Source organism: Plectropomus leopardus, chromosome 13, assembly GCF_026936395.1.
Source record: "Plectropomus leopardus strain MGB_pleo_1.0 chromosome 13, ASM2693639v1, whole genome shotgun sequence".
Classification (NCBI taxonomy): Eukaryota; Metazoa; Chordata; class Actinopteri; order Perciformes; family Serranidae; genus Plectropomus; species Plectropomus leopardus.
Window position 1 is genome coordinate 22,539,297 of NC_142188.1, and position 8,893 is coordinate 22,548,189.

The following is an 8,893-nucleotide window of genomic DNA, read 5'->3' on the forward strand; positions in this document are numbered from 1 at the left end:
AATATTGAGGAGTACATGTCCTCTGTGTCTCCCCTACAAAATCCTGTGCCCCCGAAACCCCCCCAACACATTCTCACTCCCAACTCGTCAAATGCTGTCACTTGTCACTTCAAAATATAATGCACTAGGTACACCTGCTGAATCAGTTTTGTAAGTTCAGGGAAAGCGTGCTATTCTATGCATGTTATATGCATCATCTTTTTAAAACAAAAACTTCTGTTTTTACAAAATCTACAGTTTCTGTTCATTAAATGCAAACAGGCTTTTCAAAATAATACACAACATAGGTTAAAAATAGCCCTTAGTTTTCAGGTTTACTTTTTTAAGTTTAGGCAACCAAAGCATGTGGCTCGGTTAAGAGGAAACATCATGGTTTGGTTAAATTTAGTACAATTGTGACTAACTTCATGTAATGTTACATGTTTCATGTGACGTACGTTGCTAGCATCATATACCGTACATACAATCACACTACATTGATATTAGAATAATTTGATTGACTTTTGGTTTCTCACGGGACATGAACAGCGGGTTCCAGGCTGAAAGTCCGGGTTTTGTTTGACCCGTCCACCTCCTCTACCACCCTCCCTAAGCAGACTTTCTTGCTCTTTATACTACAGGAGCTGCCTCCCCCCCCCCCCCAAACACCTATGGTCTTTACAGTTGTAACAAATGAGGGAATATTTTTTGGAAGATTAGCGTTCATATCTCAGGTAGAGATCCACAAAAATGATGCCAAGGAGAATTGAAGGTGCTTTGGAAACTTAATTTTCTTTCATTTTTAACCCATCTGTTTTATGATTAGTGTTCAAAAGTATAGAAACAGTCATTTATTTCTATGAAAATGTTACAGACTGTTGCTTCCAACATTACTCTCTATGGGTAGTATCACTCTCTGGCTCATACTGGGACTAAAAAGCATTCCTTCTGTTGCTGAGTCACACTGATGGTCAGTGAGGGGTAGGTTTATCCTTACATGACTCAGACATAAAGTCCAGATTAACACTTTAGTGTAAAATGCTCAAGATTAAAGAGGATACTTCAGAGTAAAACAGAGCAAAGCCCAGAGTTTTAGGCATGGGGTGAGGCTGACAGAGAGCCAGTATGTATGCACGCATGCTGCTGAGCCTAAAGCGAGGCCCTTCTCTAAGATGTGACAGTATCTGGCAACAGAACAGCATTGCTGTACTTTGCTCAAATCCAACTTCAAAGGTTATAATTCGTGCGGACAAGTGATGACTCCCAGTGCCTCTCTTCCTCCGACGACAATTATGCTGTTTCCTGGAGCACAGAATACACTCAGGATTATTTATTTATTCTCTAAGTCTTTATTGTGACTGGTGAGAGAGGGAGAGTGAGAGAGGTAGCGAGAGAGTGACGAAGACAGGGACGGTGAGAGCGAGAGAGGTTATGCGTGAAATGGAGTTCGCAGGTTATGTTTGAGACAGATTTGCCTCGTGGAGCTGCAAATGCATTTTGTGTTTACATGTCTGTGCATGCCGTAGTCTCTGATTGTGTTTCTGTGCCGCTTTTACTGCTCGGTTCTTTCACATAATAGCCCTGTGCTCTGCATTATGAGTATATTGAGTGTATACTTATGAGACATTATCCACCATCTTTGTCAAATCGCCTCACTTAGCTGCGATTCTTATGGAGCACTTTAAGGTGAAGAGCTTGTTCAACTGTTTTTTTATGTGACTGACTTTGGTGACACATCTCCCACCTTGATGAGGTCATGCAGGATGTTAACAGTTTACAAGCTCTCTTCCTGCCTCCAACACATACACCCAATTATTAACTGGGATGATGACAACATTGAACTTGCCTTTAGTTATTACTTTGTCCTGCCCTTTTCTAAGACTAATTGAAGATATAAGTCAAGGGCAACCACTGGTAAAACTGGAGAGGAAAGCTGTGGGAAAGACGAGTCATAATCGAGTAGGATGGAACTCATATGCGGCGCGCCATACAGAGGCAGAGACAATGAGAAAGCTAGGGCTATTATTAAGGCATAATAGGTTATCCGCCAAGGACTGTTTAGCACCGCTGACTCTCCGTTGCTTTGTGTTGCAGGCTTGACATAAAAAAGGATCAAACTTCCTATCTCTGTAAAACAGAGGGGGTCTAAAAATAGGAGACATGCTCTAGAAGTTGCTGTGGAGATAATTGAATATTATTTTCAGGAATGATTAAGTTGACCTATCCAGTAGACTAATTATTTCTTGCAGGCCAGAGGAGAACTTGTTTAATAGATTTTGGTAGCAGTGAATAAAGCAAAATAAAGCAGCCAATCTGCAGCCTTTCTGCTGACCAAGAAAACATCATCTGTGGAGAAATGAATAATATCCATCATTGTAATTTGGCTTTTGGGGGGAGATCACTGAGTTAACATGCAGTGTTTGAGAGTGGTGTCCTCTGACATTTTCTGTGAATGGGTTTAAAGTTTCAGGTCATCCAATCCAACACTTTCTATGACGACCATCTCTGTAATGCATTAAACATACTTATAAGTATACTTATAAGTGCATTTCCATGCATGATAATACTTCACTAATTTTACATTTTTATTTTAGATTTGGGACTTTTACTTTTAATTACTTCTACTTTAATGTGTTGTATCCTCACACAGTGGTATTTTTATTTATTTATTACTTACTTAAGTAAAGGATGTGAATACTTATTCCACCACTGCTCTGGATGATCCAAATACCGATTAGAAAGAATGATTACATCCTTCAAACACTACTGTAAAAACTGACCTGTCCAATAATTAGTAAAGTATGATGACACGTGACCGTATGCAGATGGATTGGTTCTGCTGATAGTTGTTAGTAGCGTGCTTCCATTACAGATTTGCGAAAAACTTTAGTGATATTTCTGAAATGTCGATAAAACACAATTGCGAGATGACTGCTTGTGATCTTACGCAACTTCTCTCGCGATGTTATGCGACCTCCCCTCTCACAGTGACATTCAAAGAGGCATGGTGATGGATGTTCAGAACATAGCAGGTTTGTTTCTATTGCAGCCACCACCAAGGCGACATAGGTGTGTTATGCCAGCGATGATGGTAAGGCAAGCCTCTGAGGGATTTGTGGGAGGTGATAGTCCACGATTTCACAGAGGAATTATGGATTCAAAGCTTCTGGATGATCGGCTCAACTTTTTGAGAGTTATGTGATGCAGTAACACTTCTTGTACCACCTGCTGCATTATGGCCGAGGGAGCCACTTCCTACCGACAAGTGCACAGCCATTGCATCATGTGACCTGTAAAAGCGAAAAACCTGTTTCCATTGCAGTTTTGTGAAATATGGCTTTTTTCAATCCCCTAAAATACCACCTCATGCAAACATGTCTCTGCCTGTTGTGTGTGTGTGTGTGTGTGTGTGTGTGTGAGAGAGAGAGACAGAATGTATGTATGTGTGTCCCTGTCAGTGTGCATTGACTTCACCTGTCCTCCACTGTTGTAATCCCTGGGTACACCTGGGCCTTAGGGCTTCGGGGCTTTTAGCAGATTGCATGTGTCAGACTTAGGACAATTACACTGATTGTTGCCCTAGAAACTCTGCTCTCCCTCTGCTTCGGGGGTAAAAAAGTTAATACAATTAAAGGTGACAGAACAATGTGGAAAATGAGAAAATCTGTCCGCAAGCTGCTGTTAATATGCATTTAACTCTTCCACACTGTACAGAAACAGTAACTTGACAAACAAATTTGAATCATCCTCATACACAGAAAGGTCACTTCTATTACTGCCCGAATGAATTTCAAACTTTTTAGCACAAGTTTATTTAAACTTAGGAGAGCTGATTTAAATCTAGACCTGTTCTCTCATCCTCATAAGGGACCATAAAGGCGTAATTCATCAGCCACAAACATCATACCGCAGTCGATATGATTGCTCTGTTGGATTTACCTTCATATCCAAATTGTATTTGTTGATATTCAGGAAAGATAGGAAGCTTAATGCTCATCTTATTCTCTAATGGCCACGATCAGATTGAGCTCTCCTCTCAGCCGTACACAGACATCATTAGTAAACAGCAGACCGAGGAGCAACATGATGGTCGTTTGCACTGAATACTTGGGCAAGAGTGAAGAAAGAGAGACTAGTCCCCGAGGAGATTACAACTGTTTCATATCTCCACTCTGTTAAGATAAGGGCTATAACTGTAATGTGCACAGCTGAGGTATCCTACAGTAGAAAGTGAGCGATGCACGCTAAGAAGCATGAATCATTAAGACGTGAGACGCAGCTGTACTCTGATCCTTTACGTGAGTAAAAGTTTCAATACCACATTGTAAAAATATTCCATTACAAGTAAAAGACATTCATATAACGTCCTCCCTAAGTAAAAGTACAGATGTCTTATGGGCTGAATGTACTTAAAGGTATTATGTTACAATGTTAGATTGTTAAAACTGATGCAACAATGTGTAATACTGTTGCAGAGGGTCAAGGTGGAGCCACAGTTAATTTCTTACTACACAGATACTGGATCTAGATTAATCCAAAGGTTATCGCTAGAGGTCGTGAGATGATTAGTTCTGCCGCACTCATTTTGAACCCTTATTTTAGATTTTTCTCTAGTGTTTGCTTTTTGGGTGAAACACTGGAGAGTTGTAGCTCTTTGGGCCTCACATGGAAATTTCAGCCTGTGCTCAACCAAAAAACACGGCCATATAGAGTGCCCCAGGGATGACGATTTTCTGCAGGCCGACGCAGAAGTTAGCATTGCCCTGGCTCCCTCGTAAAAAAGTCTATGGGATGTTTCCATCTGATTTTGGATCATTACAGAAAATGAGCTCTGTGGTAAACAAACATTTGTGATACATGTTTTGATCAGCAAGATAATCTCTCAGCAAGAGAATGAAAATCACTTTCAGGATTTCTGAAACCTTAATGCAATTGCCAGAAGTAAAAAGTTAACATAGGGCTATAAACAGGCTATACCAAGGCTGCATGAATTAACGTCATCCCCACAAAGAGGCTGTAAAGCTGTGTTTGTATGGTTGTATGTGTAGCATAAATGTGCCATATGTATGTGACATATGGGACGTCTGTCATGTGACATATATCACATTACATTAGTAACTATAGTATGTATTTAAAGTCATATCATTTTGTTTTGTTGTTGAAGAGCATATTTTATATCCAGCCTTAGATACTCATATAGAGACAGACGGAGCCTTCTGTTCATACTCTGTGATCATTTTGTCTGTATATTTGTGCATATTTTCAGAAAGCTTGGAGATATGGATGAAAAAAAAACACTATTACCAGAGAATGTGGGGATGGTGTGGTGTGGTTCAAGCAAGAAACAAACAATGCACATTCTTACAACCTCCTCCACTGTCGCCTTGTTTGTTGTTGCGTAAAACTTTTGACTCTGCTGGTGCCCTCTAGTGCCCTCTAGTGCAATCTAGTGCCTGTATCTATGTTTTTGCAAAGAACGCATGGAGGTACGAAGTTGTTTGAAACATCTGAAATAGAGATCTATTTTTGTACGTACAGTGAGTATAACTGAGCCTTAAAGATTTATGGCATAAATGCGACACCTCATAACACTAAGGATGCGTTTACAACTGCAACCGTTAGGAAATAATACATGTTGTTTTGGAGGTCAGTGAAAATCGATCTGTCAGATATGAGAGTATGTTGGGTAATTTAAACAGAACTGCTAACTTGGACATTTGAAATGTAACCATAAACTAGACATTGCTTTTTAACTGCAACCAGCAGCTCTTTACCTTGCTCTGTCAGTTGATCAGTCGGTAGGTCTACAAAAATTTCTCCACCCTTAGGTGGTGAGTTTTCATTGTAGGAGGGTGACATTTAATATGAAGGTCAAGTGTGTGTGTGTGTGTGTGTGTGCGCAGGTTTGTGATTGTAGTCACGGTAATTACCTAATGGGCAGCGGGAGTGGCCTGTTGGTAAAAGACACTTAACTTCCAAATGCATGCTGACTTTTGCCAAGGAGGTCAAGTGTTTGTGAGCTTGTGTGTGTGTTTTTGTGAATGCATCAACTCTTAAATACATGCACATACATGGTCGTAGTTAATGTCATTTTTTAAGATCATCAGATGTTTTATTACAAACTTTAATTTGAAATCTAACTATTGACCACAGCTGTAAATAAATGTAGTGTAGCGAAAAGTACAATATTTCACTCTGAAAATGTAGTGGAGTAAACATACTTCAAAACTTTACTTCAGAACAGTACTGAGTTACAACCCCACACTGATCTTGCCAGGTAGAGGTGAAAACCTTTTTCTAACTGTCTTATGGAGACACACAAAAGGAAAAAAAAAAAAAGTGTTTGAAATAACGCGAGTATTTATACAGTGTGAGTAGTTAGAACCAGAGAAGCGAGGGAAGGATACATGTAAGTGTTGTGTGGTGGTGAGACTCGGCGCTGCACCGAGGAGTGGGTGTGAACACTAATTAAACATAACATCTGTTGGAAGAAGAGACACTGGCAGCTATGAAGCTGACAATCAAATCAGCTATTAGAAACCACAATGTTACTGTCATTTTATATCAAACAGAATACATTTAGTTGATTGATCGGAGGGGAAAAAATACATCCTGCGCGCTGAATCTCGCCTCCAGTAAGCTTCACACGTGGGAGTTTCCTGCCCACTGTGGGCCTTTGTCAGGTAATGTCTCAGTTTATTAGCCCTGATATGAACTATAAACCCAAATTTTGTTTATGATGAGGGGCGTCAGGGCATTGTTGAGTGATGATATTTCATGAGGGAAGCATTATGTACACTTCATAATATTGGCTGCTCAGCACATTCACTATGCTAGTCCAGACTTGTTCTTTATGGTTGCACGGGGCTTTAGGACACTGTAAGTCAGGGTTTCATCTGTGAGAGCAACATTATGGCTTCATGTCTGTATTTGTGTGCCTGTGTGTACGTATGTGTGTTAACGTGTCTAGATTAATGACCACTGTCTTAAGAAATGCCACTGACTAGCATTTTACACAAACAACTTCCAGTTTTGTGACGATATAGGGAAACGCCTCGGGGTGGAAACATGACTTTTGCTGTCCTCTGTTACTCCCTCCATCCCTCCCTCTCTTCATCATCCATTGCTCCCATTCACCTGTGCCACCTCGCTAATGATTGCTCAGCGGCTGTGAGTCTACCATGCATCATTTACCAGGAGCTCCGCAGAGGCAGCGGAAGAGGGAGACGAGAGAAAGGGGAGCAAAAAGAAAGAAATTCTCTATTCATGCAGGTGGGGATGCTGAAAGGGAGCAACAGTGATATCCAGGAGGAGAGAATGAGAATAAGGAGAGGAGCTGACAGAGGTGCAGACACTCAGAGACAAGCATGTGCTGCAAAGGCAGTGTAAAGGGAGAAGGTGAGAATAGGCTGGAGGGGACCAGGAGGCCCATTTTATTAATCACAGCCTTGATCTGGTGGGAAACACTGACAGCTCTGGATGGAAATAATACTCAAGTGTTGCCACGACTACACTTGTGCCTGCCTTCGAGAACGGGTGGAAGCAAAAACAAAATAAGCATACTGGCGTGATGTGTGTGTTATTTGTGATTAACATAGTTGCACAAACAGATTATTGTTACCGAGATGAAGCAGAATATGTTACATAAGAGCTGCGTCATTTTAAGAGGTGTGAGATTTGCAAAGAAATACGGTTTGATTTAATATGTTACACTAGTGTCACAATTTGATGCATTTTCAATATAGCCTAACAGTACGTTTCTCATTTCAATAACAATCCACATTCATAAAGCTATCTTGGTGAATTTGAAAGGAGACAATGGAGTTTTGCCTGACACGCTTGAGTGGTTTCTTAGCAGCCATACAAAACAAAACAAAAGCAGTGCTTCACACTTTCGAAGAAAACTGCAAGACGTGGTGGGAAAAAAACAGGATATATTGCCTGGGCTCAAATATCACAGCAAAGAATTGTTAATTGTTTTCCACCAAAATGCCTGATGAATTGCTTTGCCAAGCCTGGACAAGACTTAGTGGCATCCCATGATGCAACATACCACAGCAGGGTGGCATCATGGCATACAGCACATTCAGTCAACATGATTTCATATTCCAATTTACCTCTGCAGGCTTAAAGAGAGAGAAAAGCCAACAGAGCCGAGTGACAGTTTTTCCACATTCCTCACGCAAGCTGAATGGACACTATTATTAGGTGTCTGACTAGACGGCCCAATCAAGTTGATAATAATAGGCTGGGTTTCTGCAGACAAGGGATGGATAACACAGGAGCTGACCCCGCAGCACAGCCAGCCGGCGGTCATCTTATTAGCCTATAAAAAGCTCAGGTGTGGGCGCGCTTTGTTTGCCCGGTCTTGGTCTCCCATCGTACCAATATCACCTCGTTTCTGGAGGTGGAAGCAGACACTGGCAGGGAGGTGGAGAGAGAGGTAAAGTGAGGGGGAGGAAAATTGGTTAGAGGGGAAATAATAACACATTTGCAGAACTAAACGACTGTGTGTAACATCTCTGATGAATATGATTACACTCGAAAATGATTCTATGTGTTTATTACAAAATTAAATATAGATTCGTAGCTTTGAATTAAAGTCCTCATGAGGATATTTTACTCTAAGCGCAGACGCCGTTCCACAAATTGCATAGGACATCTGCAAATAATATAATCAATATATTGGCAGGTTGCTGGAGTAACTAAAGGCTAGAAAAACAGTCATGAGTTCATCTGGTTTCCATGTATAAGTTGTGACGACCTTTGTGCTCCGGGAGGCTAGGTGCTTTTTCTTTTCAAGGGATGCAAATCCAGCTATGGATACCAGTCAAATCCATGCAAAGCAGTCAGTTGAGGTTGAATCCACAGAAGCCTCAAATCAGGGAGCGGAGCTTACGCTGCATGGAGTAAG